The 8,274-nt window shown below is 40.7% G+C and overlaps 1 long non-coding RNA gene across 1 annotated transcript; it reads right to left on the reverse strand.

The window, feature by feature from the left end:
* Positions 1–219: 219 nt before the first annotated feature.
* Positions 220–8,004, reverse strand: LOC122673287. The gene is made up of 2 exons (XR_006334656.1): positions 7,934–8,004; positions 220–489 (listed from the first exon to the last, which is right to left on the reverse strand). It is a non-coding gene; the product is annotated as an uncharacterized LOC122673287 (long non-coding RNA).
* Positions 8,005–8,274: the final 270 nt, after the last annotated feature.

Below are 8,274 nucleotides of genomic sequence, written 5' to 3' on the forward strand. Positions count from 1 at the left end.
CTTGCCTAGAGAATCCCACAAACAGAGGAGCCTGGCGGGCTACAGTTCATGGATCACAAGAGTCGGACACGACTTAGTGCTATATTTCTTTTCTTTCTTTCTTTGGGTGTTAGTTCTAGAAGGTCTTGTAGGCCTTCATAGACAACCATTCAGTGTTATCACCAAATCTTGGCTTTCTCTGTCCACCGAAGCCGAATTTAAAAAATTAGAGACAGAATATGGAGGAAATAGAAAGACGGCATTAATCTTTAGCCAGTCAAGGGGGAGATGGAGCAGGGTATGCCTCAAGAACTGTGCCCAGATCCTAGGAGAACCAGGAGACTTTATGTGGCCTGGTCTCAGAGTCTTAGGGTAAATGATAAGGCTCAAAGTAATGAAGGTCTTGCATCTCCTCCTTCTTGCTTTGTTTCAAAAGTCATAGCTGGAGTCAAGCATACAGGTATTTGAGTCTGTTTGTCTCTCCTGGTTTACTGTAATGCGGCCTTCTTTCTGAAATGTAAAAAGAAAGAAAACTAAAAGGGGTGGTCTGCAGTAAAAGCAACTACCAAGTACAGGATGTAATTAGCATAGCGTTAAAGGTGCAGAATATAGCTTATGCAGAGTTAGGGGACAATATTACAGGATTCAAATTACATGGTGTCAGGTTCAGTTCAGTCGCTCAGTCGTGTCCAACTCTTTGCGACCCCATGAACCACAGCACGCCAGGCCATCACCAACTCCTAGAGTCCACCCAAACCCATGTCCATTTTTTCGGTGATACCACCCAACCATCTCATCCTCCATCGTCCCCTTCTCCTCCTGCCCTCAATCTTTCTCAGCATCAGGGTCTTTTCCAATGAGTCAGCTGTTCGCATCAGGTGGCCAAAGTATTGGAGTTGCAGCTTCAACATCAGTCCTTCCAATCAGTCTTTCTCCTTTAGGATGGACTGGTTGGATCTCCTTGCAGTCCAAGGGACTCTCAAGAGTCTTCTCCAACACCACAGTTCAAAAGCATCAATTCTTCAGTGCTCAGCTTTCTTAATAGTCCAACTCTCACATCCATACATGATCACTGGAAAAACCATAGCCTTGACTAGACAGACCTTTGTTGACAAAATAATGTCTCTGCTTTTTAATATGCTGTCTGGGTTAGTCATAACTTTCCTTCCAAGGAGTAAGCATCTTTTAATTTCTTGGCTGCAGTCATCATCTGCAGTGATTTTGGAGCCCAGGAAAATACAGTCAGCCACTGTTTCCCCATCTATTTGCCATGAAGTGATGGTTAATTTTGACAAAAGCAACTTTAATTACAGACTAAAGATTAGGAAAAGCTAAAGTAAAATCTAGGAATTATCAGGCCTGCTCATTCTTCTCTTTATCTTCTTTGTTCTTAGGAAAGGAAAAGGACAACTCATTCTTCTTTCTTCCTTTTCACTGCAACAGTATCATAATTTTATTTTTAATTTTTGAGAAACCTCCATAGTGGTTGCACCAATATGTACTTCCCTTAACACCACATAAAGATTCCAATTGGTCTACATCCTTGCCAGCATTTGAGATCTATCTCTAGTGGCCATCTGAATCGATGTGAAGTGATACCTCACCGTGGTTTTTTTAATTATTACTGATTTTGAGAACCTCTCACATTTTTTATCCGTTTGTATATCTTACATGGATTAATGTCTATGAATTCCTTTGCTCATACACTGTGCTATTGTTTTATGATGTTGCTTTGTTGTATGAGCTCTTTATTTACCCTTGACCTTAGCTCCCTAACAGATATGTGTTTGCAAAAATTTCCTCTCATCCCACAGGTAGCCTTTTCACCTCATTGACTGTTTCCTCTAAGGTGACAATTTTTTACGTATGATGTAATCCTATTTGACTTCATTTGCTTTTGTTGACTGACCTTTTGATTTCAGATCCAAGAAATCATTGGTAAATCAAATGTCATGAAACTTCCTCTCTGTCTTTTCTTCCAGAAGATTTATATTTATAGGTTTATGCATAAAATCTTCTATCCCTTTTGAGTTAAAATTTGTATGTGGTGTTATGTAAGGGTCCAACTTCATTTTGACATGTAAATATCCACTGTTTTCGGACGCATAAATTCCGCATGAGAGGATACCTGTTCTCTGGTTGCAAAACTGACACCCTGAACTTAGGAGAAAAATCTATTTGTTTTATTTCCTAATTATTTCCAGTTCTTTCATGTGACCTCATAGTCATATCTTCTACCTATGAATCACAGCCATTTTCTTACTTTGACTTTGTTATGCACAAAGGTGTCCACTGAAAAAAAATTCACAAGCATTTAGTTTGGGGCAATATGAGGACTGCAACCCGGGAGACATCAGTTCATATAGCTTTGAGAAACTGTTCCAAAGAAGTAAGGGGAAGGGTAGTATATATATGATTTTGGTAAAGAGGGTGTACATGCAATCAAGCACTATTTTTTGTAGAAAGTTTCTGCTGGTCTCATGAAACTTCTGCTAGTCACAAGAAACAATCATCACCATGAAGGATTTTAGTGCTTTTTTAAGATATGAGGATGTATAAGAATTAGGCTCATAAAATCAGCTCCGGATAATTTCTGAGAACCTGTCACACCAGTTTTCCCAGAGCACAGAGTGTCTCATTTCTGCTTTCCACCCTGAACTCCTTCAGGGGGTGTTGAAAGTCAGCAGCTGCAGCAGCTCAATGATTTAATCCTTGTAGAAGGTAGACAGCAAGTGCCAACTTGCAGTTAGGTTCTCACTGCTCTCTTCACCCCCAGTCATCCATGCAGGCCCTGGTAGCTTCTGACATGTCAGTCAGTTTTGTCCCCTAGTTGTGTCTGACTCTTTGTGACCCCATGGACTGCAGCATGCCAGGCTTTCCCTGTCCATCACCAACTCTCAGAAAATGCTGTCTAGGTCATAGCTTTTCTTTCAAGGAGCAAGTGTCTTTTAATTTCATGGCTGTAGTCACCAACTGCAGTGATTTTGCAGACCAAGAAAACACTGTTTTCATTGTTTCCCCATCTATTTGCCATGAAGTGATAGGACCAGATGCCATGATCTTAGTTTTCTGAATGTTGAGTTTTAAGCCAACTTTTTCACTCTCCTTTTTCCCTTTCATCAAGAGGTTGTTTAGTTCTTCATTTTCTGCTATAAGGGTGGTGTCATCTACATATCTGAGGTTATTGATATTTCTCCCAGTGATCTTGATCCCAGCTTGTGCTTCAACCAGCCTGGTATTTAGCATGGACTCTACATATAAGTTACATAAGCAGGGTGACAATATACAGCCTTGACATACTCCTTTGCCTATTTGGAAACAGTCTGTTTTTCCATGTCCAGTTCTAACTGTTGCTTCTTGACCTGCATACAGATTACTCAGTAGGCAGGTCAGGTGGTCTGCTATTCCCATCTCTTGAAGAATTTTCCAGAGTTTGTTGTGATCCACACAGTCAAAGGCTTTGGCATCGTCAATAAAGCACAAGTAGATGTTTTTCTGGAACTCTCTTGTTTTTTTGATGATCCAGCGGATGTTGGCAATTTGATCTCTGGTTCCTCTGGCTTTTCTAAATCCAGCTTGAACATCTGGAAGTTCACGGTTCATGTACTGTTGAAGCCTGGCTTGGAGGATTTTAAGCATTACTTTGCTGGCGTGTGAGAGCAATTGTGTGGTAGTTTGAGCATTCTTTGGCATTGCCTTTCTTTGGGACTGAAATGAAAACTGACCTTTTCCAGTCCTGTGGCCACTGCTGAGTTTTCCAAATTTGCTGGCATATTGAGTGCAGCACTTTTACAGCACCATCTTTTAAGATTTGAAATAGCTCAAATGGAATTAAATCACCTCCACTAGCTTTGTTTGTAGTGATGCTTCCTAAGGCCCACTTGATTTTGCATTCCAGGATGTCTGGGTCTAGGTGAGTGATCATACCATTGTGCTTGTCTGGGTCATGAAGATCTTTTCTGTATAGTTCTTCGGTGTATTCTTGCCACCTCTTCTTAATATCTTCTGCTTCTGTTAGGTCCATATCATTTCTGTCCTTTATTGTGCCTATCTTTGCATGAAATGTTCCCTTGGTAACACTAATTTTCTTGAAAAGATCTCTATCTTTCCCATTCTATTATTTTCCTCTATTTCTTTGCATTGATCAGTGAGGACGACTTTCTTATCTCTCCTTGCTATTCTTTGGAACTCTGCATTCAAATATCTTTCCTTTTCTCCTTTCCCTTTAGCTTCTCTTGTTTTCTCAGCTATTTGTAAGGCTTCCTCAGACAAGCATTTGACCTTTTTGCCTTTCTTTTTCTTGGGGATGGTCTTGATCACTGCCTCTTGTACAATATCATGAACCTCCGTCCATACTTCTTCAGGCACTCTATCAGATCTAATCCCTTGAATCTATTTGTCACTTCCACTGTATAATCTGATGTGTACTTTCAGATTTTTCTGAAACAATGAGAAATTTAAGTGATGAATTTAACTTAAATTCAAGTGATTCAAGTCAGCACTGTGATCACTTAATTGTGGTAAGAATGCACAGCTTCAGTGGGCTAGAGTTTTAAGGCAGGTAGGTAGTTAGCACTAGGAGATGTGTGAAAACTGACAAAATAGGATGATGGTGTGTTTTTTTTTTTTAAACACATGTAAGACTTATCAAAAGTAAATGTAGAGAGTTCCTTGAAAATGAGGGAGAAAACTGCAAGGAAGCTCCCTTTAATCACTCCAAGGTCCTAGCCATCTAATGGTGGTGTATTCTGATGTACAAATGATACTGGGGACTGGGCAAATGTACTGGGGTTCTGAGAATCTGGGACATCAGATTCTGTCCTTGTGATGTAAATAAATTTCTGGGAAATAATGAAGACTTGATGCTGTTAGTATACAGAGATGTTTACATTTCCCCAGACTTAGATCAGTGGCAATTTGATGGACAGTTGGTGTTGATTGAAACAAAGTTTGTGAATATAGCTTTAAAATATCACATGCTGAACTAGATGTCGGAAATGGAAAAGCATTTTGGACATGAAAGTAGGCAGGTCAGCAAGGCATGTGCTGTGGTTTCACAGAAAACAGGATGCTAGATATAAAGCTGTAATATAAATTACATATCCTTTCGGGACTTCACTGGTGGTCCAGCGGGTAAGACTCTGTGCTCCCAGTGTGGTGGGGGGTGGGGGGTGCTCGGATTCAATCCCTTATCAGGGATCTCAATCCCGCCAGCCACAACTAAGACCCAGTGCAGCCTATATAAATAAATAAATAGTTTTAAAAAATACCTCCTGTAAATGAGTGACCTTCCAGGAAAGATGACCCACAGGTGGCAGGAACCTTTCTCTCATTCTCTCAAAAGAGTGACAGTCTTGTCAGAAGTTCTGGGTTCCAGAGCACGTGTCACTTAGTTGTGTGAGAAATCCACCAGTCAGAGGCAGTGAGCATTTCTTTTTTAAACAGATTATTTTGTTTCTAGGCTGGAAGTCCTCACGTTTCTCACAGCCCATGTTGTCACTTTATCCATCTAGACTGGAGTGGAAGGAGGGTTTTTGTTTCAGTTGTGGTCATTGATACAATGGAATTGGGTAGCAGGTTCTGCTCACATTTAACACTGGTATGAAGGAGACATAATGTCATTTTCTATAGCTGGTAGTTTGTTTTTGGCCGTACTGAGAATGATTAATGCATCTGCATAGAAAAGAAGCTTTATGTCTGATGCTGTGTGCACAGGGAATGGGCAGATGCTCAGGCTGAGAAAATGGATATGAAGACTCATAAAGTACTTTCTTTTTTTTTACTTCTTCTCTCTGGCATTGTCTACATGCGGTCATTGTGCACATTTTTTACTCTCTCGTAATTTCAGTTGGTCACCCCACTGTCGAGCATCAAACCATGTTCCATGCAGCAAGGAGGAGGATGTGTGGGTCTGACAGGACTTGGCGGTTTTGATTTGCAGCCCCTCCTTCTTCACTCGGGGAATGGTATCCTCGCTTGCCCTTCTCTCTCCATGTCACTGGCCGTATCACACGGCCACTGTAAGGAAACACATGTTCCGTGTAGCGCAGGCAAACATGTGAGAAGGTTTCTGTGAATGGCTGAAGTTACCTGAACTCTTTCACAGAGCCTGACCCAAAGAATATTACAAATAGTTAAACGTTTGAGTTGAGGATCGTGTGGCTGGTGCACGAAAGAGTGCTTTGTCGAGGACCTCGGCTGCATTTGGCCAGTTCCCTTTCTCTGTTGTGTGAGACCACTGGTGTCACCCCTTGAAGGGTCCTCAAGTGACTGGAGTGGTCCTGATGATATTGATGACGACAGTGACTTGCATTTCTTTGAAATTATAAAGAATAAAATAGTTTCTAGTATAATTGTCCCAGAAAATTGTGCTCATGTTATAGTACTTTTTATTTTATTTTATAAACTAGTCAGGGAAGTGACTGAGTTAAAATAATGAGCACTTTGGGCAGGCTCAGGAGAGACAGTGAGGGAAGTACCCTGGAGACAGGGGGAGCAGGGCAGAGCGGCTCCTCCCGGCCCTGCCCGGACCCCTCCCCGGGCGTGTGCGGGTCCGTCCCCTCCCTGGGCCTCCGCTCACTGCACAGGCTACAGTGCTTCGTTGGCTGTTCCTCCACACCTCAGTGACAGGGCTCACAGTTGGCTGGAACTAAAAGCAGACATGTGGGGACAAAGACCTATATGTTTTGGAGAACGTTTTACTGAATATAATTGATTTTACAATGTCCTGTTCATTTCTGCTTGGAGTCTCATTAAATCTTGCACTTCATGAGCCATCCCATCCAGTACCCTGCTTTCCACTCCCACAGATCCAGTTTTTGTTCAAATTCAAAACTGTAAATAAATATGCATGATGTGAAATGATAGACCACATTCAAGCTACTTAATACATCTGTCTGTCATCTGACTTCTTTGCATTTTTTTCTGGCGAGAACACTTCAAATACATTCTTAGCAAATCTCAAGAATAATATGCTCTATATTATCTGTTTCACCAGGCTGTGCTTAGATTTCCGGAACTCATTTATCCTGTGTGACTGAATTTTTGTACCATCTGACCAACTTCTGTTGTCCCCACAGCAAGTTCCAGATGACTGATATTCTGCTCTGTTTTATGAGTTGGGCTTTAGCAGATTTCACATACAATTGAGACAATGCAGTATTTTCCTTTCTGTGTTGCCTTATTCCACTTCATGATGTCCTTCATGTTCATTCATGTTATCTCACATGGAAGGGTGTCCTTTTTTGAAGGATGAATAATATTCTTTCGTATATGTCACATTTTCTTTATTATGGTTCACATTAGAGAAATAAGAGTGAGATGCCACTTCAAATTTCTAGCTGCATAAATTAGAGTCAAAATACAGCAAAAATTGGTAACACTAAGTTTTATTGAGAAAAGGGAGGAATTAAAAGTACCATGTACTACTGATGGGAGTATAAAAAATACATCTAGTTAGGAGAACTGACTGGCTTTTACTTATAAACTTAAAAGTTTATCTAACATATTAGAAAAAAAGTGAAAGTAGACATAAACATTGAAAACTCTCTGAACTTATCTGAACTTGTAAGATAGCTTTGCTTTCTGTATTCCTCAGGCAGTTAGTTCCTACTGTATGCAAACATTTCTTTAAAAATCAGTGACAGGGAAACAGAGGAATAGAGACAGAGGTAGGTCCCAGTATCTGCATCCTCTTGGTTACCATGAAACTCCTAGTGCCCAAATCCCAGGGTATTATGAATATGGACTTCAATAACAGCTGTGAGGTTTCCAAAACAGTGCACTGTAACCTACCTGTAAACAGATATTAGACTCTGAGTAGCCATTGCACTAATGACTATATACTTGTCATTTGCCAGAGAGACTCAGATGTCACAACCTTTATTAGTCTCTGTAAAGTCTCAGCCAAACATGGGATCCTTTAAGGCCACAATGGAAGGGAAAATCTACTTACAGGACCATTCAGGTACTAGGCAGAATCCATTTTATTCTGGTGGTTTGTTTTCGTGTGAACCCTCCCTGGTCACATCTGGCATCGGTGTCCCTAAAGAAGAGAAGAAATATGGGTCATGGCTTATTCATTTGTTCCTCTAATCCTTTACTGTGTATTCAGTTGAAGGGATCATCACAAATATTTTATATAAATGAGGTTATTACCTCAAGGTCTCAAACTAGAAACTATTCACAATTAGGCTATGATTTGAATGCAAGTCATGGAATTAGGAGAAGGAACAAGTAGTGACCCTTAATCCACCCACTGCATCTAGTATGATCCCTCCTCCATCCCTCTACTCC

This window comes from Cervus elaphus, chromosome 17, assembly GCF_910594005.1.
Source record: "Cervus elaphus chromosome 17, mCerEla1.1, whole genome shotgun sequence".
Classification (NCBI taxonomy): domain Eukaryota; kingdom Metazoa; phylum Chordata; class Mammalia; order Artiodactyla; family Cervidae; genus Cervus; species Cervus elaphus.